The following is a 25218-nucleotide window of genomic DNA, read 5'->3' as shown; positions in this document are numbered from 1 at the left end:
TGTGCAGCTTCCATTGGATTCTGTTGGACATTCAAATTGATAAGGGAAGAGTTGATGCCTTCGACCCATTATCGAGACCCTTGGAACAGTTTCAAAGCCTGCAAGACATGCTCCAAGGGTAATTTTAATCATTCTTGCGCTCTATCGGTCTGTTTCGATGATTTTCTGATATATCAATTAATGAAAAACTTAGCAAATCATTATCCTTGTCGGGAAGGGTTTGGAAGCGCTTCAAGTGCGTGACTACCGGTAACTTTCCTGAGAAGCTGACCTTTAGAGCGGCTCAGGTAAGTAGTAGTATGATATACTTCTATCAATTTTCAATACATTTATGATGCTAGATTATTATTTTGATTATATATATTCTATTCTCGTAAAGTGCAACCAGCAGCCACGGGGAACGCATCTATGCAGATACTATGTTTGCGAGACCATTCGCACGTTTACCTCTGAGTTCAAGGATCACAGATTCGACGTAAGCAATGAACATTCACACCTCTATTTTTACCCGTCATTCTTTGTTATCATGATTGATATTCATATTCATCTCCTCTTCTTATATAGCACACGGCCATGAGGACGAAGGTCCTACCACAGCAACGGGGATTTCTGAGGAAGGAAGCTATAGAAGACAAAGGACGATTTAGTGTAGCTAAGGGCCATTACTGATGTTCGTCCATGTAAACGAATAGACGGGCTCTAGTCCCGATAATTCAGATCTCCATATAATTGTATATATATGATCGCTTGTAAGATAAGTTAATCTTATATATATATATATATATATGCATAATTATTTCTATTTAAATTATATGAAAACTAATTCCCGAACACCAAACGAGGCATCACGTTAATCTCCTGAACACCTAAACCCTAAAACCCTAAAACCCAAAAATAATTTCATTCAAAAAAAAACCCAAAAACCAGCAAAATCTAAAAATATTTAGTCCCGGTCCGTGTAACGAACCGGGACTAAAGGGCCTGCCCCCGTAGCGCCCACTTGGAGCACCTTTAGTCCCGGCGTGTAAGAGGGCCGGGACGAAAAGGTTAGGCCTTTAGTCCCGCCCCTTTAGTTCTGGTTGGTGAACCGGGACTAAAGCCCCTTACGGGCCGGGGCTAAAGGCCCCGTCCCCACTAGTGTTCCGGACCATTCCGGAAACCCTCGTGACGTCCGTGATCTCATCCGAGACTCCGAACAACATTCGGTAATCAACCATATAACTCAAATACGCATAAAACAACGTCGAACCTTAAGTGTGCAGACCCTGCGGGCTCGAGAACTATGTAGACATGACCCGAGTGACTCCTCGGTCAATATCCAATAGCGGGACCTGGATGCCCATATTGGATCCTACATATTCTACGAAGATCTTACCGTTTGAACCTCAGTGCCAAGGATTCATATAATCCCGTATGCCATTCCCTTTGTCCTTCGGTATGTTACTTGCCCGAGATTCGATCGTCAGTATCCGCATACCTATTTCAATCTCGTTTACCGGCAAGTCTCTTTACTCGTTCCGTAATACAAGATCCCGCAACTTACACTAAGTCACATTGCTTGCATGGCTTGTGTGTGATGTTGTATTACCGAGTGGGCCCCGAGATACCTCTCCGTCATACGGAGTGACAAATCCCAGTCTCGATCCATACTAACTCAACGAACACCTTCGGAGATACCTGTAGAGCATCTTTATAGTCACCCAGTTATGTTGCGACGTTTGATACACACAAAGCATTCCTCCGGTGTCAGTGAGTTATATGATCTCATGGTCATAGGAACAAATACTTGACACGTAGAAAAGAGTAGCAACAAAATGACACGATCAACATGCTACGTCTATTAATTTGGGTCTAGCCCATAACATGATTCTCCTAATGATGTGATCCCGTTATCAAGTGACAACACTTGCCTATGGTCAGGAAACCTTGACCATCTTTGATCAACGAGCTAGTCAACTAGAGGCTTACTAGGGACAGTGTTTTGTCTATGTATCCACACATGCACTGTGTTTCCAATCAATACAATTATAGCATGGATAATAAACGATTATCATGAACAAAGAAATATAATAATAACTAATTTATTATTGCCTCTAGGGCATATTTCCAACAGTCTCCCACTTGCACTAGAGTCAATAATCTAGTTCACATCACCATGTGATTCCAACGAATCCAACACCCATATAGTTATGGGGTCTGATCACGTCTTGCTTGTGAAAGAGGTTTTAGTCAACGGTTCTGAAAATTTCAGATCCGTGTGTTCTTTACAAATCTTTATGTCATCTTATAGATGCTGCTACTATGTGCTATTCGGAAATACTCGAAATATCTACTCTACTATACGAATCCGTTTCACTACTCATAGTTATTCGGATTAGTGTCAAAGCTTGCATCGACGTAACCCTTTACGACGAACTCTTTAACCACCTCCATAATCAAGAAAAATTCCTTAGTCCATCAGTTACTAAGGATAAATTTTGACCGCTGCTAATGATTCAATCATGGATCACTCTCTGTACCTCTCAACAGACTTTGAGTCAAGGCACACATCAGGTGCGGTACCCAGCATGGCATACTTCAGATTCTATGGCCAAGGCATAGAAGATGACCTTCGTCTATTCTCTTTATTCTGCCGGGGTCGGGTTTTGAGTCTTACTCAAATTCACACCTTACAACGCAACCAAGAACTCCTTCTTTGCTGATCTATTTTGAACTCCTTCGAAAACTTGTCAAGGCATGCATCTTGTTGAAACTTCTATTAAGCGCTTTCGATCTATCTCCATAGATATTTGATGCTCAACGTTCAAGTAGCTCAATCCAGGTATTCCTTTGAAAAACTCCTTTCAAACAACCTTTTATGCTTCACAGAAATTCTACATTACTTCTGATCAACAATATGTCAACCACATATACTTCTCAGAAATTCTATAGTGCTCCCACTCACTTCTTTGGAAATACAAGTTTCTCATAAACCTTGTACAAACCCAAAATCTTTGATCATCGCATCAAAGTGTATATTCCAACTCCGAGATGCTTGCACCAGTCCATTAATTGAAGGATCGCTGGAGCTTGCATACTTGCTAGTATCTTTAGGATCGACAAAACCTCCTGGTTGTATCACATACAATGTTTGCTCAAGGAAACCGTCGAGGAAACAATGTTTTGACATCCTATGTGCAATATTTCATAAATAATGCAGCAACTACTAACATAATTCTAACATACTTTTAGCATCGCTACGAGTGAGAAAGTCTCATCATAGTCAACTGTTTGATCTTGTCGGAAACATCTTTGTGACAAGTCGAGCTTTTCTTAATAGTGACTTATCACCATCATCGTCTGTCTTCCTTTTAAAGATCCATCTTTACTCAATAGTCCTATGACCATCAAGTAGTTCTTCCAAAGTCCACACTTTGTTTTCATACATGGATCCTCTCTCGGATTTCATGGCCTCCAAACATTTGTCGGAATCCGGGCCCACCATCGCTTCTTCACAGCTCGTAGGTTCATTATTGTTCAACAACATGACCTCCAAGACAGGGTTACCATACCACTCTGTAGTAGTACGCGACCTTGTCGACCTACGAGGTTTGTAGTAACTTGATCCGAAGCTCAATGATCACCATCATCAGCTTCCACTTCAATTGGTGTAGGCGCCACAGGAACAACTTCCTGTGCCCTGCTACACACTAGTCGAAGTGATGGTTCAATAACCTCATCAAGTTCTATCGCCCTCCCACTCAATTCTTTCGAGAGAAACCTTTCCTCAAGAAAGAACCCGTTTCTAGAAACAAACACTTTGCTTCCAGATCTGAGATAGGAGATGTATCCAACTGTTTTGGATATCTTATGAAGATGCATTTATCCGCTTTGGGTTCGAGCTTATCAGACTTAAACTTTTTCATATAAGCATCGCAGCTCCAAACTTTCAAGAAACGACAGCTTAGATTTCTCTAAACCTTAGTCTATACTGTGTCATCTCAACGGAAATACGCGGTGCCCTATTTAAAGTGAATGCGGTTGTCTCTAATGCATAACCCATAAACGATAGTGGTAATTCAATAAGAGACATCATAGTATGCACCATATCAAATAGGGCGTGGCTAAGACGTTCAGACACATCATCACACTATGGTGTTCCAGGTGGCATGAACTGTGAAACAATTTCCACATTGTCTTAAGTGCGTACCAAAACTCGTAACTCAGATATTCATCACTATGATCATATCGTAGACTATTTATCCTCTTGTCACGACGATCTTCACTCTAAAATAGCTTTGAACTTTTCAACCTTTCAGACTTGTGATTCATCAAGTAAATACTCCTGTATCTACTCAAATCGCCAGTGAAGTAAGAACATAATGATATCCACTGCGTGCATTAGCACTTATTGGACTGCACACATCAAAAATGCATTACTCCCAACAAGTTACTCTACTTGTTTCATGTGGCATGTTTTGCATGTCTCAAGTGATTCAAAATCAAGTGAGTCCAAACGATCCATCAGCATGGAGCTTCTTCATGCATTTTACACCAACATGACTCAAGTGGCAGTGCCACAACTAAGTGGTACTATCATTATTACTTTTTATCCTTTGGCACTAATATTATGAACATGTGTAACACTACGATCGAGATTCAATAAACTATTGAGGGTAATTATTCAAAATAGAATAACTATTATTCTTTTAAATGAATAATCGTATTGCAACAAACACGATCCAATCATGTTCATGCTCAACGCAAACACCAAATAACAATTATTTGGGTTTCACCACCAATCCCGATGATAGAGGGAGTGTGCGGCGTTTGATCATATCAACCTTGGAAACACTTCCAACACGTATTGTCACCTCGCCTTTAGCTAGTCTCCGTTTATTCCGTAGCTTTCATTTCATGTTACCAATCACTTAGCAACTGAACCGGTATCCAATACCCTCGCACTACTAGGAGTACTAGTAAAGCACACATCAACATCATGTATATCAAATATACTACTTTCGACTTTGCCAGCCTACTTATCTACCAAGCATCTAGGGTAGCTCCGCCTCAGTGACCGTTCCCCTCATAACAGAAGCACGTAGTCTCGGATTTGGGTTTAGACTTGGTTCTCTTCATTAGTGCAGCAACTCTTTTGCTGTTTCACGAAGTATCCCTTCTAGCCCTTGCCTTTCATGAAACTTAGTGGTTTTACTAACCATCAACCATTGATGCTCCTTCTTGATTTCTACTTTCGCAGTGTCATACATCACGAATCTCTCAAGGATCATTGTATCTATCCTTGATATGTTATAGTTCATCACGAAGCTCTCACAGCTTGGTGGCAGTGACTTTGGAGAACCATCACTATCTCATCTGGAAGATTAACTCCCACTTGATTCAACTGATCGTCGAACTCAGACAATCTGAGCACACGCTCAACGATTGAGTTTTTCTCCTTTACTTCATGGACAAAGAATCTTGTCGGAGGTCTCATACCTCTTAACAAGGGCACAAGCATGAAATCACAATTTCATCTCTTTAGAACATCACTCATGTTCCGTGACGTTTCAAAATGTCTTCGGCGCCACGCTTCTAAGCCATTAAGTTTTTGCACCGAACTATCGCGTAGTCATCAGAAACGTGTATGTCGGAGGTTCACAACATCCACAGACGACGCTCGAGGTGCAGCACACTGAGTGGTGCATTAAGGACATAAGCCTTCTGCGCAGCAACGAGGACAATCCTTAGTTTTATAGACTCAGTCCGCAAAGTTTGCTACTATCAACTTTCAACTAATTTTTCTCTAGGAATATATTAAAAACAGTAGAGCTATAGCGCAAGCTACATCGTAATTCGCAAAGACCATTAGACTATGTTCATGACAATTTGTTCAATTAATCATATTACTTAAGAACTCCCACTCAAAAAGTACATCTCTCTAGTCATTTGAGTGGTACATGATCCAAATCCACTATCTCAAGTCCGATCATCACGTGAGTCGAGAATAGTTTTAGTGGTAAGCATCTCTATGCTAATCATATCAACTATACGATTCATGCTCGAACTTTTGGTCTCATGTGTTCCAAGGCCATGTCTGCACATGCTAGGCTCGTCAAGCTTAACCCGAGTGTTCCGCGTGTGCAACTGTTTTGCACCCGTTGTATGTGAACGTTGAGTCTATCAGACCCGATCATCATGTGGTGTCTCGAAACAAAGAACTGTCACAACGGTGCACAGTCGAGGAGAACACAATTTCGTCTTGAAATTTTAGTGAGAGATCACCTCATAATGCTACCGTCGTTCTAAGCAAGATAAGGTGCATAATGGATTAACATCACATGCAATTCATAAGTGACATGATATGTCCATCATCAGGTGCTTCTTGATCTCCATCACCAAAGCACCGGCACGATCTTCTTGTAACCGGCATCACACCATGATCTCCATCATCATGATCTCCATCAACGTGTCGCCATCGGGGTTGTCGTGCTACTCATGCTATTACTACTAAAGCTACGCCCTAGCAATATAGTAAACGCATCTGCAAGCACAAACGTTAGTTTAAAGACAACCCTATGGCTCCTGCCGGTTGCCGTACCATCGACGTGCAAGTCGATATTAACTATTACAGCATGATCATCTCATACATCCAATATATCACATCACATCGTTGGCCATATCACATCACAAGCATACCCTGCAAAAACAAGTTAGACGTCCTCTAATTGTTGTTGCATGTTTTACGTGGTGACCATGGGTATCTAGTAGGATCGCATCTTACTTACGCAAACACTACAACAGAGATATATGAATTGCTATTTAACCTCATCCAAGGACCTCCTCGGTCAAATCTGATTCAACTAAAGTTGGAGAAACCGGCACTCGCCGGTCATCTTTGAGCAACGGAGTTACTCGTAGCGATGAAACCAGTCTCTCGTAAGCGTACGAGTAATGTCGGTCCGAGCCGCTTCGATCCAACAATACCGCGGAATCAAGAAAAGACTAAGGAGGGCAGCAAAACGCACATCACCGCCCACAAAAACTTTTGTGTTCTACTCGAGATTACATCTACACATGAACCTAGCTCATGATGCCACTGTTGGGGAACGTCGCATGGGAAACAAAAAAATTTCCTGCGCGCACGAAGACCTATCATGGTGATGTTCATCTACGAGAGGGGATTTTCGATCTACGTACCCTTGTAGATCGCACAGCAGAAGCGTTAAGGAACGCGGTTGATGTAGTGGAACATCCTCACGTCCCTCGATCCGCCCCGCGAACCGTCCCACGAACCGTCCCGCGATCCGTCCCACGATCCGCTCCGATCTAGTGCCGAACGGACGGCACCTCCGCGTTCAGCACGCGTACAGCTCGACGATGATCTCGGCCTTCTTGATCCAGCAAGAGAGACGGAGAATTAGGTGAGTTCTCCGGCAGCGTGACGGCGCTCCGGAGGTTGGTGGTGATCTAATCTCAGCAGGGCTCCGCCCGAGCTCCGCAGAAACGCGATCTAGAGGTAAAACCGTGGAGGTATCTGGTCGCGCTGCCGTGGCAAAAGTTGTCTCAAATCAGCCCTAATAGCTCCATACATATAGGAGGAGGGGAGGGGAGGCTTGCCTTGAGGCTCAAGGAGCCCCAAGGGCTGCGCCACCAAGGGGAGGAGGAGTCCTCCTCCAATCCTAGTCCAACTAGAATTGGAAGGTGGAGTCCTTCTCTTCCTTCCCACCTCCTTTTTTTTATTTTCTCTTTGATTTTCTATCTATGGCGCATAGGGCCTTCTTGGGCTGTCCCACCAGCCCACCAAGGGCTGGTGCGCCACCCCAAGGCCTATGGGCTTCCCCGGGGTGGGCTGCCCCCCCCCGGTGAACATCCGGAACCCATTCGTCATTCCCGGTACATTCCCGGTAACTCCGAAAACCTTCTGGTAATCAAATGAGGTCATCCTATATATCAATCTTCGTTTCTGGACCATTCCGGAAACCCTCGTGACATCCGTGATCTCATCCGGGACTCCGAACAACATTCGGTAATCAACCATATAACTCAAATACGCATAAAACAACGTCGAACCTTAAGTGTGCAGACCCTACGGGCTCGAGAACTATGTAGACATGACCTGAGTGACTCCTCGGTCAATATCCAATAGCGGGACCTGGATGCCCATATTGGATCCTACATATTCTACGAAGATCTTACCGTTTGAACCTCAGTGCCAAGGATTTATATAATCCCGTATGTCATTCCCTTTGTCCTTCGGTATGTTACTTGCCCGAGATTCGATCGTCAGTATCGTGGGTATAAGCCTGACAGTAGATGTGTAGGGTACGGATGAGATGGGCGGAGTCCTAGCTACGGCGAGGTTGTATGAGTTTAGGCCCCTCTACGGTGGAGGTAATAGCCCTACGTCTCAGTGCTCTTGGAGCTTGTTACCGAGTGTAATATGGAGTACAATGTTTTTCTAACCCTTTTACCAGTGGGGGAGGGCGGCTTATATAGAGTGCGCTGCCCTCCACAAGGATTCTGATTCAAGGGTGGAGTAGTGGCGATTGAATGCATGCGTTACAGGTAACGTATGCTACAAATGCTAGTTAATGCACCCGGAAACGTACGGCAGTTTCCCTCCAGGGAGGTTACGACGCACCGAGTGTATCCAATCGGTAGGTCCGGTGTCCTCCGAGTCTTAGTCTCCGACTGGATGATTCGGGACCCATTACCGACTGGATGATGGGGGCACCTTACTACAGTCGGGCATACTTAAGGTCCTGTCCCTTGCGTGGGGTAGTCCTTGGGTAGGACCAGTAGGACAGGCCTATGACCCTACCCTAGGACTATGACCCCATCATTAGTCCCCGAATGGATTGGGGTTGAAACGTCAAAGCAGTGCTCGATGCTCAGATCCGACTGGACTAGGTTCGGCTTGGGCGTTGCTTGCCTCTATCCATTCTATCTCTCCTGGCCAATGATCAGAGTGAATGTGTTCTGCGGAATGGACTGTCGGGAACCGAGTGCTTTCGCATCATCTTTTGACACGACCGGTCAACTGACATCGGCGGATTTTCCGGGATCTCAAATTTCGGGTTCCGCGCGCTTAGCGGGGGCGACGTCAGCGCGCTCGAGTAGCGCCTGACTCCTCGATCCTCGCGCCTTCAACTCTTCCACCGATATCGCCGCGGCTGGTTGGGCGGATAAGATTTCGGGCCCGCTCGCGAGCGACCCAGTCGGTGTTCTATTTAACTCTGGCCGACGAGACCCTTTGGTTACGCTCGCCGAATCCTCTGCTCTTGCTTGCTCCGTCTTCCTTGCCACCTCTTGCGCTCATACACCTTTCCCTTCCCATCCTTCTCGAAAGCTCGCCATCGCCGCCATGACCAAGGGCCAGACCAGCAAGATGGAAGCAAGGAAGAAGAAGGGCAAGGCGGCGGCTGCTCAGCGGCGGCAGCGGCCATTGCCAGCGGGATGGATCCAGGGAGACTTTCTCCCCTCCACAGTGACGGAGGGGGACCTGCTGGAGCTGGTAGAGCACGGCCAGCTCGTGCATAAGTCTTGGAGGTTGCTGGTGGACAACGAGATTGAGCCGGCACCACGGGAGGGGGAGCGCGTCTTGCTCCTCAGCCATGTTCACAGAGGTTTTTCTCTCCCCCCGCACCCCTTCTTCAAAGGCATCATGAATCATTTTGGTGCTCAACTCCATTACTTCCCTCCGAATGCCATTGCCCACCTTTCTGCCTTCATTGTTCTGTGCGAATGCTTTATCGGTTGTCCCCCTCATTGGGGTTTATTCAAACATATCTTCTTCGCCCGCTCTCAAACCATCAAACGTCTTAGTCAGTCGGATGACAAGACGCATCTCCTCCAGCTCTGCGGGGGTTTAGGGTTTCAGAAAAAGAGTCGGAGTAGCTACCCTGCTCTCCAGTTGAACGAGTCGGTTAGGAACTGGCAGTCGACGTGATTCTACTGCCAGGACATAGCCTGTCCGAACGCGTCGACTGGGCTGCCTCCATTTAGTCTAGACCGCCCTGCTCCACCCAAGCAACTCGCCCTCTCGAAAGCCGAGAGGAATGACATCCAGCCTTTGGTCGAGGCACTCGCGGATGTTGTCAGGAGGGGGGTCACCGGTATTGACCTGTTGGGAGTCTTCACCGGTCGGCGGATCCAGCCTCTACAAGCTCGCCACCATGCTATGTGGCTCTACACAGGGCCCGAGGATTTCACTCGGACCGTCGCGGTGGGCATACTCGAGGAGAAGGTGACCTCGATAGTGCTCCAAATCACGGGACCTTGCGAGAACCCTAAAGGAGCTCGTCGAGTGGTGCCTTATAGCGCGGACAACCTGCCACCGAATCAGGTGAGTAGCATTAGCCGAATATATCGAACTGTTTTGATTTTAGTCGTTCATTTATATCCTCGTGTGATGCTTAATGTTTCCGACTGAATCTCATGTAGGAATGAACCAACTGGTCCTCCCCTGTCTCGAACGGGGATCCGGAGGAGGAGGAGGAAGAAGGTAGCCAGGAGGGGAGCGTGGAGAGCGCTGAATATGTCTCCGACAGCAGGGAGTCGGAGGAGGAGGACAGCGAGGAGGAGGAAGAAGACGAAGAGCGCGACTCTCCGCCTCCACCGCCAGAACAGTGGAGTAAGCGTCGACATGAGCCTGTTGTCTCTTCGGCTCCTCCCGCGTTGTCGAGTGCTCTACCTACCGCTCCGGCGGTCCTGAGTGCTCGAGGCACGAAGAGGTCCACGGACGCCCCCGCTGAGCCTGCAGGCCAATCTCCCAGGGCGCCCAAACCGAGTGGGCCCAAACCTCGGAGGGCTCTGCCGCGCATGAGGGTTGCCATCCCCGTCACATCCACGTAAGCGAATCCAACTCTCGGCTTTTTATGTTATCCGAGTGAACTCCCGCTTTACAAGTCGAATGGGCTTCACTTGACAGGGTCGCCACTTCTACAACCTCTCCGGTCCGCCAAGGGGATGACGCCATGGACACAGACGACGTAGTCTCGTCCCAGCCGGGTATGTTGTAGGAGAGTCAGGTGTTTTATTCCTGTAGACTGTACTATCCTTTTCTTTTTCTGAATCATCATGCTATTCGGCTTGTCAGGGGCGATTCACCCGGACGAAGACGGGCAAGGGAGAGCCGACCCGGCCGCGGAGCCTGTCGTGGAGCCTCTCCTTGAGGCTGCTCCTCCTGCCGCTGCCCCTGCCGTTGACGCTCCGCCGACTGAAGTGCCTCCACCGACCGAACCAGTGCCGGTGGGCGACGAACTGACTGGGGCGAATCTTGGGATGCCCCAGGATCTTCCTACGATTCCCGGTTCGTCGAATGTTAAATTCAGCATTCGGTGTGTCCCAGAGGAGCAGGTGGGAGCGGCCAAGGGAGCCATGATCCAAGCGGAGCTGATGACCGGGGAGGCCAAGAAGGCTTATGACTCCGTTGCGGCTTTGTACCAGCGGAGCTTGGAGCTGCGCGACGACATCCGAGTAAGTAGTCTAGTAAGTACTTACTTTTCTTTTGTAACCCACTGGGTGTTGTCGTAGTCTGTTGTTTGCAATGGGTTCGCTCCGAGTGAACCCAGTGGGTGTAGTCCCCGAGACTTCTGTCGAGTGCTTGCACCGACAGTTGTCTTTATACATTTGGTCTTTATTTGTGTCGTGTCCGTAGACAAGATTTTTGAGTGCAAGTACTTACTGTAGTCGGAGCACTCTTGCGGTAAGAGTTCCCTAGAGTAAACTGCACACAGGTGGAGTAGCTTTAGCCTCGGAGGCGTAGGTGAAAACGTGCACCTCAATAGGGCAGACCTGCTTGAGGTGCATGCCAGTGGGGTCACTCTTAGTGAACCCACTGGGTGTAGTCCCCGAGACCGCTGTCGACTGCTTGCGTCGGCAGGGGTCTGAAGAACGTAGTGTGTATTGAGAAAGTTGCTGATAACCCTTTGTTTCGTTTTGTAGAAAACTTGTGAGATGGGGAGCGCTTATGAAGCCTTGAAGGCCGAGAAGAACCAATATGCTGGTGAACTAGAAGCCGCAACGCTCGCCATGGCTGGCCTGAAGAACGCGCTGGAAGTTCGAGAGAAATCCTTGGAGGAAGCATTGGAGGCAAACAGGGCGTTGGTGGCGGAGGTGGAGAGGCTGAAGAAACAGAGGACCGAAGTGTACGATCAAATGGCTGCTCGGAATAAACGATGGACAGCTGAGGAGAAGTATGTGAACGACTGGGATGTCCAGATGATGAGTCGTCTGGCTGGTAAGTCTGATGATTTGTCGAGTGGTTGTATCTTGTGACGAACACTCGGTTTGTAAATTCTATTTGCTCGTTTGTTGCAGATTTTTGTGGTGACGCGGAAGCTGAAGCGGCGGCCGTGGAACGATCCATGAAGGGCAATGTGCCACTCAGCGAGGACGCCAACCGGAATCTACTCCGGGCTCATATCCGCGTAGGCAAAGTGGGTCCGTTCATCAACCGACTGAGAGAAATCTTTGGCCGCATTGAGAAGGAGCTTTGGCCGTAAGACGAGTCGCGGGAGAAGATGGAGACTCTGTTGGGGCGACTGGGGGACATTCCGGCCCGAGTGCAATCTTGGAAGAAATCGGCAGCGCGTTGCGGTGCTGATGTGGCGCTGTCCTTGGTCCGAGTCCATTGCAAAGAAGTGCGGGAAGATAAGCTGAAAGCCTTGAAAGTCGCCAACACGAAGAAGCTTCAATTCGAAGACTTCATGGAGACATTCCTGGAGACTGCGACCCGCATTGCTGATGGAATCGACCTGGATACCTTTGTGGAACCCTCCAGTCCTGACGCGGGCCCAGCTGACTCATGATCGAACTTTATCCTCGATATGCCGAGTGTTTGACTGTACGATATTCTGGCCACTTCTGTTGGCCGTCATACTTTTAGATCGGTGCGGATAAGCTTGATCCGCACCAAGTCTGTTATCATGTCTAGACTGTTGGAGTCACCACGAAAACACTTATTATTTTGCTTGAATGCTGTTTGGAGTTGAACACTTAATGTGTACTCGTAGAATATTAGGACTTAGGTGATTCATGATCAGTGCTAAGTTCTCGAGCGTAACGTATAGTGTACATTCGGAGAAGCGATTAGTACTTAGGCGATGCTGGATCGCAGCTAAGTCCTCGAGTGTGACGTGAAATGCACACTCGAAGGAAGATTAGTACTTAGGCGATGCAGGATCGCAGCTAAGTCCCCGAGTGTGATGTGAAGTGCACACTCGGAGAAGTTAATACTTAGGCGATGCAGGATCGCAGCTAAGTCCCCGAGTGTGAGGTGAAGTGCACACTCGGAGAAATTAATACTTAGGCGATGCAGGATCGCAGCTAAGTCCCCGAGTGTGAGGTGAAGTGCACACTCGGAGAAGTTAATACTTAGGCGAAGCAGGATCGCGGCTAAGTCCCCGAGTGTGAGGTGAAGTGCACACTCGGAGGAAGTTAACACTTAGGCGATGCAGGATCGCAGCTAAGCCCCCGAGTGTGAGGTGAAGTGCACACTCGGAGAAGTTAATACTTAGGCGATGCAGGATCGCGGCTAAGTCCCCGAGTGTGACGTGAAGTGCACACTCGGAGGAAGTTAATACTTAGGCGATGCAGGATCGCAGCTAAGCCCCTCGAGTGCGACGTGAAGTGCACACTCAGAGGAAGTTAATACTTAGGCGATGCAGGATCGCAGCTAAGTCCCCCGAGTGTGAGGTGAAGTGCACACTCGGAGAAGTTAATACTTAGGCGATGTAGGATCGCGGCTAAGTCCCCGAGTGTGACGTAAAGTGCACACTCGGAGGAAGTTAATACTTAGGCGATGCAGGATCGCAGCTAAGCTCCTCGAGTGCGACGTGAAGTGCACACTCAGAGGAAGTTAATACTTAGGCGATGCAGGATCGCAGCTAAGTTCCCGAGTGTGACGTAAAGTGCCCACTCGGAGGAAGTTAATACTTAGACGATGCAGGATCGCGACTAAGTCCCCGAGTGTGACGTAAAGTGCACACTCGGAGAAGTTAATACTTAGGCGATGCAGGATCGCAGCTAAGTCCCTGAGTGTGACGTAAAGTGCACACTCGGAGAAGTTAATACTTAGGCGATGCAGGATCGCAGCTAAGACCCCCCGAGTGTGACGTAAAGTGCACTCGGAGCAAGTTAATACTTAGGCGATGCAGGATCGCAGCTAAGCCCCCCGAGTGCGACGTGAAGTGCACACTCGGAGGAAGTTAATACTTAGGCGATGCAGGATCGCAGCTAAGTCCCCGAGTGTGACGTAAAGTGCACACTCGGAGGAAGTTAATACTTAGGTGATGCAGGATCGCGGCTAAGTCCCCGAGTGTGACGTAAAGTGCACACTCGGAGAAGTTAATACTTAGGCGATGCAGGATCGCAGCTAAGCCCGTGAGTGTGATGTAAAGTGCACACTCGGAGATAGGTGTTACTTAGACGATTCGGGATCGTAACTAAGTTTTTTTTTTGTGTCCGTAGTCTGCAACCATGGAAGGACTCTGAATCTGCAAAAGAAATTGAATCTGCTGTATATTATTTCTCCAAAACTTGTTCGTTACACTGCTTCAGTCGGCGATCACGTATAAAAATGCTTGAGGAGGTCTCTGTTCCACGCGCGGGGTTCGTCGGTCTCCTTCTGAATGTTGTTCAGCACCTTTGAAATGATGAAAGGACCTTCCCAGGCCGGAGCCAACTTGTGTGGTCTTTGCTGATCCACTCGGAGCACCAAATCGCCAGCCTGGAACGTGCAGCTTCTGACATGTCGTGCGTGAAAACGTCACAGATCTTGGCTCTTCCGTGAAGGGATCTTCTTTGACTGAAGGAAGATGGAGGTGCTCGAGGCAGACATCACTCAGGACGGGTCTCCGAGTGGATCCGAGCTTCGCCAACTCGTCCGCCGCTTGGTTCTTCAGTCTTGGAACATGATGAAGTTCTAGACCTTCAAACTTCTTCTCCAGCTTCCTGACTGCATTGCAGTAGGTTGTCATAGTGGGGTTCCTTACGCCCCACTCTTTCATCACTTGGTTGACCACCAAGTCTGAATCCCTGTAGACCATCAGGCGACGGACGCCGAGTGAGATGGCCATGCGCAATCCGTAGAGAAGAGCTTCATACTCTGCCTCATTGTTAGAGGAATCAAAGTGTATCTAAAGCACATACTTGAGCTTGTCACCCTTTGGTGATACGATCACAACGCCAGCAGTGGATCCATTCAACATCTTAGACCCATCGAAGAACATTGTCCAATGAGCCGAGTAGATGTGAGTCGGTTGCTGTTGTTCTACCCATTCTGCTATAAAGTCAGCCAGGGCTTGAGACTTAATAGCTTTTTTGGCCTCGAACTTGATGTCACAGTACAGCATCTCCATCGCCCACTTCGCCACTCGGCCTGACGCGTCTCGATTGTGGAGAATTTCCGACAAAGGAGAATCAGAAACGACAGACACCGAGTGGTCTTGGAAATAATGGGCAACCTTCTTCGCAGTCAAATAGATCCCATAGATAAGCTTTTGATAATGGGGATACCTCTGCTTGGAAGGTGTCAGGACTTCGGAGACGTAGTACACTGGCCGCTGAACTTTGTATGCTTTGCCTTCTTCTTCTCGCTCGACTGTAAGAACAGTACTGACGACTTGATTTGTAGCCGCGATATACAGAAGAAGGGGCTCTTTACTGAGCGGAGCAGTAAGAACCGGCTAGGTGGAAAGTAGGACTTTGAGGTCGTCGAACGCGACTTGGGCTTCGTCTGTCCACTCGAAGGTATATGATTTCTTCATGAGTCGGTACAGAGGAAGTGCTTTTTCTCCGAGTCGACTGATGAACCTGCTCAAAGCTGCTAAGCAACCTATGAGTCGTTGAACATCGTGTATTCTGACCGGCCTCTCCATTCGGACGATGGTCCCGATCTTTTCGGGGTTTGCATCGATCCCTCGTTCAGAAACGAAGAAACCGAGTAACTTTCCGCTGGGAACACCGAATGAACACTTGGCAGGATTTAACTTGATATCGTACCTACGAAGGTTGGCGAATGTTTCTGCCAAGTCAGTCAGCAGGTCGGAACCTTTGCGGGACTTGACTACGATATCATCCATGTATGCCTCCACATTGCGACCGATCTGGTCGAGGAGACATTTTTGGATCATGCGCATAAAGGTAGCTCCTGCATTCTTCAGACCGAAAGGCATGGTGATGTAGCAGAAGCACCCAAACGGGGTGATGAAAGCTGTTTTCAACTCATCGGGACCATACAGACGGATCTGATGATAACCCGAGTAGGCATCAAGAAATGATAAACGCTCGCACCCCACAGTCGAATCGACAATTTGATCTATGCGGGGGAGCGGAAAATGGTCTTTCGGGCAGACCTTATTGAGGTGCTTGAAGTCAATGCACATTCGGAGTGACTTGTCCTTCTTGGGCACCATGACTACATTGGCGAGCCACTCGGAGTGGTGAACCTCGCGAATGAATCTGGCAGCTAGCAGCTTAGCCACCTCTTCTCCGATTGCCTTCGTTTTGTGCGCGGCGGACCGGCGCAGGCGCTCTCGGACGGGCCGAGCAGCGGGATCCACATGCAGTCGGTGCTCAGCCAACTCCCTAGGTACACCCGGCATGTCAGATGGCTTCCATGCGACGATGTCCCAGATCTCACGGAGGAATTGGGTGAGCTCGGCTTCCTATTTGGGATCCAGGGTGGTGGAGATGTTCGTCGGGGCGGCAGACTCGTCCGTCGGGTGGATGCTGACCTTCTTAGTCTCTCCCGCCGACTGAAACATGGACTCAGAAGCTGGCTTCTTTGAGCGCATTAAGTCGGCAGGGTCGGCTGTCTTCTTGTACTCTTCGAGCTCGAGTACAGCCATCTGCTGGTCGGCGATCCGCGACCCCTCTTGCAGACACTCCTCGGCTCGCTGGCGGTTGCCGGTGATGGTGATACCACCTTTTGGACCGGGCATTTTCAACTTCAAGTACACATAACACGGTCGTGCCATGAAACTCACATATGCCGGGCGGCCCAGAATTGCATGGTAAGCGCTCTGGAAGTCCACCACCTCAAACGTGAGCTTCTCCTTGTGAAAGTTCTTGCCGGAGCCGAAGATGACCTCCAATGCAATCTGGCCGAGTGATTTGGCCTTCCGCCCTGGGACGACTCCGTGGAACTGCATATTGCTCTCGATGAGTCTGGACATCGCAATGCCCATCCCCTTGAGAGTGTCGGCGTACATAATATTCAATCCGCTGCCACCGTCCATTAGGACTTTGCGCAGTCGAACTCCTTCCACCACCGGGTCGACGACCAGAGCCTGCCTTCCTAGGGTGGGGACATGTGTTGGATGATCCGACTGATCGAAGGTAATCGCAGTCTGAGACCATTTAAGAAACTTGGGGGCAGTCAGAACTGCCATGTTGACTTCTCTGTTTACTAGCTTCAGTCGACTCTTGCTTTCGACGTCAGCGAAGATCATGAGGGTTGCATGGACTTGGGGGAACGGATCCTCCTTGTCCTCCTCATCCTGTTCAGGATTCTTCTCACTCGGCTGCCCTTCGCTGAAACCCTGGATCAGGAGACGGCACTGCCGAGTGGTGTGCTTTGCGTATATGGGCTTACCTTCCTCATCCATCTTCGTATGGATTGGACAAGGCTGGTCCAGAATGGGATTGTTGAAAGGCTTTTTCTTGGGGGTGAACTGCACTTTCCCTTTGCCTTTGAATTTGGCGCTGGTGACAGCTGCAGCTTCTGCTTGCGGTGTGGGCGGAACCTTCGGTTTCTGCTTCCGAGTGTTACCCCCATCGGCATCGCCGACTGTCTTGTGTTTACCGCTCCGGATGCGGTCCTCTTCTTCGCCATTTGCATAGCGAGTTGCTATCTCCATCATCTTGCTCATGGAGATGTCGCCGGTTCGACCAAACTTCAAGTACAGCTCCCTGTACCGCACGCCTGCCTTGAAGGCGCAGACTGCTTGATGCTCGGTGACGTTCTCCACCGTGTGGTAAAGAGTCGTCCATCGCTGGATGAAGTCGCGCAAGGGCTCATTTGGCTTCTGGACACAGTGCTGAAGCTCCACAAGACCTGCAGGGCGCTTGCACGTTCCTTCGAAGGTTCTGATGAACACTCGGGCTAGATCTGCCCAACTATAAATGCTTGAGGGGGCCAACTGGTTCAGCCAAGCTCGGGCCGAGGCGTCGAGCATCAGAGGGAGGTGCTTCATAGCGACATGGTCGTCTCCTCCTCCGATCTGGACTGCCACTCGGTAGTCATCTAGCCATGTTTCGGGCTTGGACTCTCCTGAGAATTTACCGATTCTCGCAGCCAATCGGAAGTTGGGCGGGATATCAGCCGAGCGGATGGCTCGACTAAAACACTCGGGACCAGATACGATGGCCCTGCTTCCACTCGAACGGGCCATATCGCGGCCATCGCGGTGGGCTCGACCCATGTCGACTCTTTGCTGAGCGATTCGGCCCCTCGCGTCGGGTCTTGGGTCGTAAGTGTCGCCGACTGAATGTCGATCATCATGATGCCGGGACCCGTAGGGCCCACCCTGCGGAGGGGTGCGTGAGCGACGGCGATACTGATGAGATCCAGGGCTGTGAACCGATCTATGCGTGTTTGCATGGACGAAACTATTGCGGATCCGGTTGTGCGACTGGGAGACTGCCAAATTCTGCTGCTGCGCCGTGCGCAACAGGGTTCGGATTTGTTCGATTCCCCTTCCTGCCTCTGAATCAGTCAGCTGGAGGGAATCGGCAATCTGGGCAGCCGCGGCCAGGTTGAGGAGAGGTGTGCGGAACACCTCCACGTTGCTCCGCCGAGTGTGTCGGCTGGTAGAACGACGAGGCGGACAACGCGCACCAGATGCTTCGCCAACTTCACCTCGGTCGGCTTGACGAGGATCTTCATGGGAGTTGGCCATGTGTACTTCTGCTGCAGGCCCACGACCCACGTACTCGGTAGGAAGCTCAGTCGGAACCGAGTCCGAGCACTGGGAGCGTGGGGCGACTACAACAGACTCCAGAACTGCCACCTGAGAGGACGCGAACTGGCGCGCTCGGGCATGCTGCACCCAACGTTGTAGACGTGGACTGCGAGATCGCCTGCTGCGGTGCGTGACGAAGGTGCAAGCCGGCAATGGAGCCGATTGTTGGAGAAGAAGAACGCCGCGAGTGCCAGCACGGAAGTGCGTGGCTCCACGACGGGGAAGCGTCTCGACGTCGAGAGGTGCATCCCGAAGCCACGCCGAATCGTCGACGACGAAGGAGAGAGCGCCGAAGAGGATCTGGTGACCCATGCTCGAACCTCCACCGGACGACACGACGAAAGGAAGTAGTCGCAAACTCGCCGGAAGTCGCTTAGACGCCTGCCCCACGGTGGGCGCCAACTGTCGTGGGTATAAGCCTGACAGTAGATGTGTAGGGTACGGATGAGATGGGCGGAGTCCTAGCTACGGCGAGGTTGTATGAGTTCAGGCCCCTCTACGGTGGAGGTAATAGCCCTACGTCTCAGTGCTCTTGGAGCTTGTTACCGAGTGTAATATGGAGTACAATGTTTTTCTAACCCTTTTACTAGTGGGGGAGGGCGGCTTATATAGAGTGTGCTGCCCTCCACAACGGTTCTGATTCAAGGGTGGAGTAGTGGCAATTGAATGCATGCGTTACAGGTAACGTATGCTACAAATGCTAGTTAATGCACCCGGAAACGTACGGCAGTTTCCCTCCAGGGAGGTTACGACGCACCGAGTGTATCCAGTCGGTAGGTCCCGTGTCCTCCGAGTCTTAGTCTCCGACTGGATGATTCTGGACCCGTTACCGACTGGATGATGGGGGCACCTTAATACAGTCGGGCATACTTAAGGTCCTGTCCCTTGCGTGGGGTAGTCCTTGGGTAGGACCTGTAGGACAGGCCTATGACCCTACCCTAGGACTATGACCCCATCAGTCAGTATCCGCATACCTATTTCAATCTCGTTTACCGGCAAGTCTCTTTACTCGTTCCGTAATACAAGATCCCGCAACTTAAACTAAGTCACATTGCTTGCAAGGCTTGTGTGTGATGTTGTATTACCGAGTGGGCCCCGAGATACCTCTCCGTCATACAGAGTGACAAATCCCAGTCTCGATCCATACTAACTCAACGAACACCTTCGGAGATACCTGTAGAGCATCTTTGTAGTCACCCAGTTACGTTGCGACGTTTGATACACACAAAGCATTCCTCCGGTGTCAGTGAGTTATATGATCTCATGGTCATAGGAACAAATACTTGACACGTAGAAAACAGTAGCAACAAAATGACACGAGCAACATGCTATGTCTATTAGTTTGGGTCTAGCCCATCACATGATTCTCCTAATGATGTGATCCCGTTATCAAGTGACAACACTTGCCTATGGTCAGGAAACCTTGACCATCTTTGATCAACGAGCTAGTCAACTAGAGGCTTACTAGGGACAGTGTTTTGTCTATGTATCCACACATGCACTGTGTTTCCAATCAATACAATTATAGCATGGATGATAAACGATTATCATGAACAAAGAAATATAATAATAACTAATTTATTATTGCCTCTAGGGCATATTTCCAACAGAAGCAAGAAGGGGGGCAACAATTCTTCTCCTTCTTGTTGACTTTTCTTCGACTTGGCCCCGTCACCGTCTCCGTCTCCTCCGTCGACTTTCTACGGGGCATGTGGAGATCCCCCCGATCTCCAAATCCTCCAAGTCTTTCCTTGCCTTCGGCCCATCCTTGGTCTTCTCCGGCATGTTCATCAGTGTGCCAAGCAAGCTCTCGAGGACATTCTTCATTATATGCATTTGATCAAGGCAATCAGGTGTGTCGTGATTGGGCCAATACTCCAAGTCCGAGAAAACATACCTCATTTTCCATACCTTCAGTAGCGGATCCGGCGCCTTTTCCATCTTTCCCGACGCAAGGCACTGTTGCCAAACATTCAACGACTCGTTGATTTCAGTGCCGTTCCTCTTACGTGGAGGTCCTCGATGCTCATCCAAGCCATTGAATTGATCTCCACGTTTTCTCCACGGGTCATCCTTTTCGAGCCATCTATGATGCCCCATGTACACGATTTTCCCAGACCCGCCATCCTTCTTTGACGTAAGCTGCTGAGACGTTATATCATCCATGCACCTCATGCGTACGCTGTATCCGTGGCACACCTGGCCTGAGGTGTGCCCATAACAGAGATAGTCATGCACCGCCATCATCAGCGCAATTCTCATATAGAAATAATCTCTGGTGCTGGCTTCCCATGTCTTGACCGGCGATTTCCATAACGTGTCTAGCTCCTCTTTTAGAAGTTCCATATATAGGTTAATATTATTTCCCGGTTGTTTCGTCCCTTGAATCAGCATGCTCATGTGTATGTACTTTGTCTTCATGCACTTCCATGGTGGGAGGTTGTACATCCATACAAAGACGGGCCATGTGCTGTGGTTGGTGCTCTGGTTTCCAAACAGATTCATGCCATCGGTACATGCACCAAGACGTTGTTTTTTTGCATCTTATCCAAAAAAACTATATTCGACATTGCGTGCTCTCCACTGGCTACCATCTGCGAGGTGTGTCAGCTTCGGATCATCTCCGTCATCAAGCTTCTTCCTCTCCACGTGCCAGCGCATGATCTTTGCTTCCTTAGGATCTACGAAATACCGCTGCAGACGGGGAGTGATCGAAAAGTACCATACAACTTTCTGAGGAGCTTTGTTTCCCGCCTTCTTGTAACGAGAAGCATTGCACACTCGACACCTGATTTTTTCCGCGTGCTCACCCCTATAAATGATGTAATCACTGGTGCATGCGTGGTATCTAATGTGCGGCAGATCCAGAGGGGAAACGATTTTCTTGGCCTCATCGACACTAGTAGGACACAGGTTCCCTGCGGGAAGAACTTTACTTTGTACATACTTCAATTGCTCATCGAGGCTTTTGTTTGTCCATTTGTTTTGGGCCTGCGTCTTTAGAAGTTCAAGCATGAAACTCAACCGGGTAACCTCGGGATCGCAACCATCATATAATGGAGTCTTCTAGTCTACTTCAAGTGGCGCCAGCTTGGCCTCCTCTCTATCATCAACTTTGTTGCTATTCGTACTCTTGCGAAGGAGGTCTCGAACATGAGGGTCCTGCACGACTTAACTTAGTAGTCGAAGTCTGCGGCGTGTCCATCGACTCTTCTCCGCCATGTCCGGACTCTGCTACTTTGCTGTATCCAGAATATTCTTCAACGCCATGTCCAGACTCTTCCCCGCCGCCGTGTCCGGACTCTTCACAGCCGTCGTGTCCGGCGCCATCGTCTTCTTGTCGATCGGTCATCTCCTTGTCTAGACCCATGTCGTTATTCCCTGCCATGTGGACGTCCTCATCATCATCTTCACTTATCCACCGAGTATAGCCATTCATGAAACCATTGATTAGCAAGTGGGCCTTCAAACTGCCACGATCAAAAGGGTCCAAAATTACTTCTTCTTTGCATCTTGCACACGGACATCTAATCCCAGTCCGTTTATTTTCATACATGTCCATAATCGCAGATTGCAAGTATCGCTCCACCTTCCTACCACTCACCTTCATGACTGCAAGGTATAACAAGCAAAAGGGTCATAAGGAAAATAGGACATATCAGTTTGCTCGTAATTCGCCGAAACGGAAATAAATCGACATTTCGGCAAAACATAAGCAACTCACGGGTCATGTCACTCACACAATATCCCTTTATATCGCAAACACACATATTCCCATTACTGATATGCACAACTTTTTACTCACCTATATACATATCCCGAGAGAGATTGTGCACGACTAAATAATGGAGAGGTAACAACGGTGGAAAACTTAGAGAGAGGAAAGGAAAAAGGAGGGGATAGGGCAAGGGGGGGAGGGGGAGAGGGTGTATGTGTGGGGGTCAAATGAAGGCAAGAATGGTGAAGGAAAGGAGATAGGAGGGGATAGGGCAAAGGGGTGTGTGTGTGTGTGTGTGGGTGAAAGGGCAACAATGGTGGAGGAAAGGAGATATGAGGGGATAGGGAAAATGGGGGAGGAAGAGGGAGAGGGTGTGTGTTGGTGATAGGTAGAATAAAGAGAGAAGAAAGACAATAATGGTGGAGAAGTAACAATGGAGGAGGAAAGGAGAAAGGAGGGCAAAGGAGGAGGAATGGGGAGAGTGTGTGTGGGTGTAAATGAAGCTGCCCACGTGTAGCAGTAGCGCTGGTTCCAAAGGAGCGCTACTACTATTACACATAGCAGTAGCGCTTTCCCCAACCAGCGCTGCTATTGCAGCTGCTGTCCGTGCCTCGTTGGGCCCCTTTTAGCAGTAGCGCTGGCTTCAAGGAAGCGCTACTGCTATGGAACTTAGCAGCAGCGCTGGCTTGAGGTAAGCGCTACTACTACAGATATTGCGGATGGCCTCGTTGGGCCCCGTTTAGGAGTAGCGCTGGAACTATAGCCAGCGCTACTACTACGGTAGTTATCAGTAGCGCTTACTATTTTCAGTGCTACTGCTAAGTAGCAGCAGTGCGTGCTATGTTCCAGCGCTACTACTAGGCTCCTACCTTTAGGGTTTTCCCTACTAGTGGTTTGTTCTTCTAAAGAGCTTAGAATTCTTCTTCCATAGCTTGTCTCCACTATGAATCTTTGCATGCCTCTTGGAACGTACTAGGCTCTCCTGTAGAACAAGTTAAACCAAACTTGATCTTATAATTAATGGGTTGGATTACTCCCGCTCGTAACCTTGTGCGTAGTGGAGTGATCGTCGGCTGGATTGAAACAACAGTGTCCTGCACAGCAGATCCTAGAGATAGTTCTACAGCAGGTGATTCCAAAATATTGTTAGCCAGGTCTTCTGTGACCAAATCAACAAGTGGATGTGAAGCGACCGACGTAGAGGAACGAGTGGCTCCGATGCAACACTCCACCACATCCTGATGAGGAGCCATGCCTGGTTTTGATAGGCGACTCGTGTGCCTAATGTAGACCTGGCTTGCTGGCTGCACTATAGGCACGGATTGGCTACGCTCCAACCCGAAAGATGATTGCACTTGTTCTAACACTGCTGATCCCAACGAGGATCCTATCGCGGTGTCCTGTTGCGCCCACATAGGATGACAGCCGCTGTTGTTTGAGTTCTCCTTTGATTTGTACTGAAGTTTGCCCTGTTTGTCCTACACTATCACAAGACTCATGTCCACGGTTAGAAGAATTAATCATATGACCAGTACAACTGCCATCCCCTTGCTGAGAACTGGTAAGATGAGTGGGTAAGAAGAGGATTTCTTGATGAAGCAAGGCCCCAACATTGGGATGAAGATGGGAAAAAGGAAAAACAGTTTTATCAAAGACAACATCACGAGAAATATATACACGCCCTGTAGACACATCTAGGCACTTGACCCCTTTATGTTTTGGACTATAGCCGAGAAAAATACATTGTGTTGAGCGGAACATGAGTTTGTGGTTGTTGTAAGGGTGTAGGTTAGGCTAGCAGGCACAACCAAAGACACGAACAGAAGTATAATCTTGTCGAGTATGAAAAAGCTTGTGGACGGGTGTTTCATTGTGAATAACACGACTGGGCAACATGTTGATGAGGTGAATAGCTGTGAGAAATGCCTCATCCCAAAACTTAAGAGGCATGGAGGCACCAGCAAGCAGTGCAAGCCTTACCTCAACAATATGTCTATGTTTGTGCTCGGTGGAGCCGTTTTGCTGGTGAGCATGTGGGCATGACACATGGTGTGAGATACCCAAAGTCTTGAAAAAGAATCTAATTTTTCATATTCACCACCCCAATCAGATTGAACAGACAAGATTTTGCTATTGAATTGACGTTCAACAAGTGATTGAAAGTGTTTGAAAACTTGAAACACATCGGACCGTTTTAAGAAGATATATCCAAGTGTACTTACTGAAGTCATCGATGAAGCTAACATAGTAAGTATGACGTCCAACAGACATAGGGACATGACGCCATACATCAGAAAAAATTAGCTAAAAGGGCTTAGTAGAAACACTAGTAGAAATTGGATAAGGTAACCGATGAGCCTTTTCTTGCTGACATGAGTCACAAATAGTTTCAAGACTACGCTCACCAACACATGGGAGCTGATTATTTCTAAGCACTTGCTGAACAATAATAAAGGAGGGATGGCCTAATCTTGCATGCCACCGCTCGGAGGAAAGTTTGATGACACACAAACTTTCTTATTGAACCTTCTAAATTGGGGAATCAACGGA

The 25218-nt window shown here is 48.7% G+C and overlaps 1 pseudogene; it reads left to right on the top strand.

The window, feature by feature from the left end:
• The window catches only part of LOC123408200, a 106040-nt pseudogene that overhangs the window by 61649 nt on the left and 19173 nt on the right, over positions 1-25218 (top strand).

Source organism: Hordeum vulgare, chromosome 7H (genome assembly GCF_904849725.1).
Source record: "Hordeum vulgare subsp. vulgare chromosome 7H, MorexV3_pseudomolecules_assembly, whole genome shotgun sequence".
NCBI lineage: Eukaryota > Viridiplantae > Streptophyta > Magnoliopsida > Poales > Poaceae > Hordeum > Hordeum vulgare.
The sequence above is the reverse complement of the archived record's forward strand: the minus strand, read 5'-3'. Positions and strand labels throughout refer to the sequence as shown.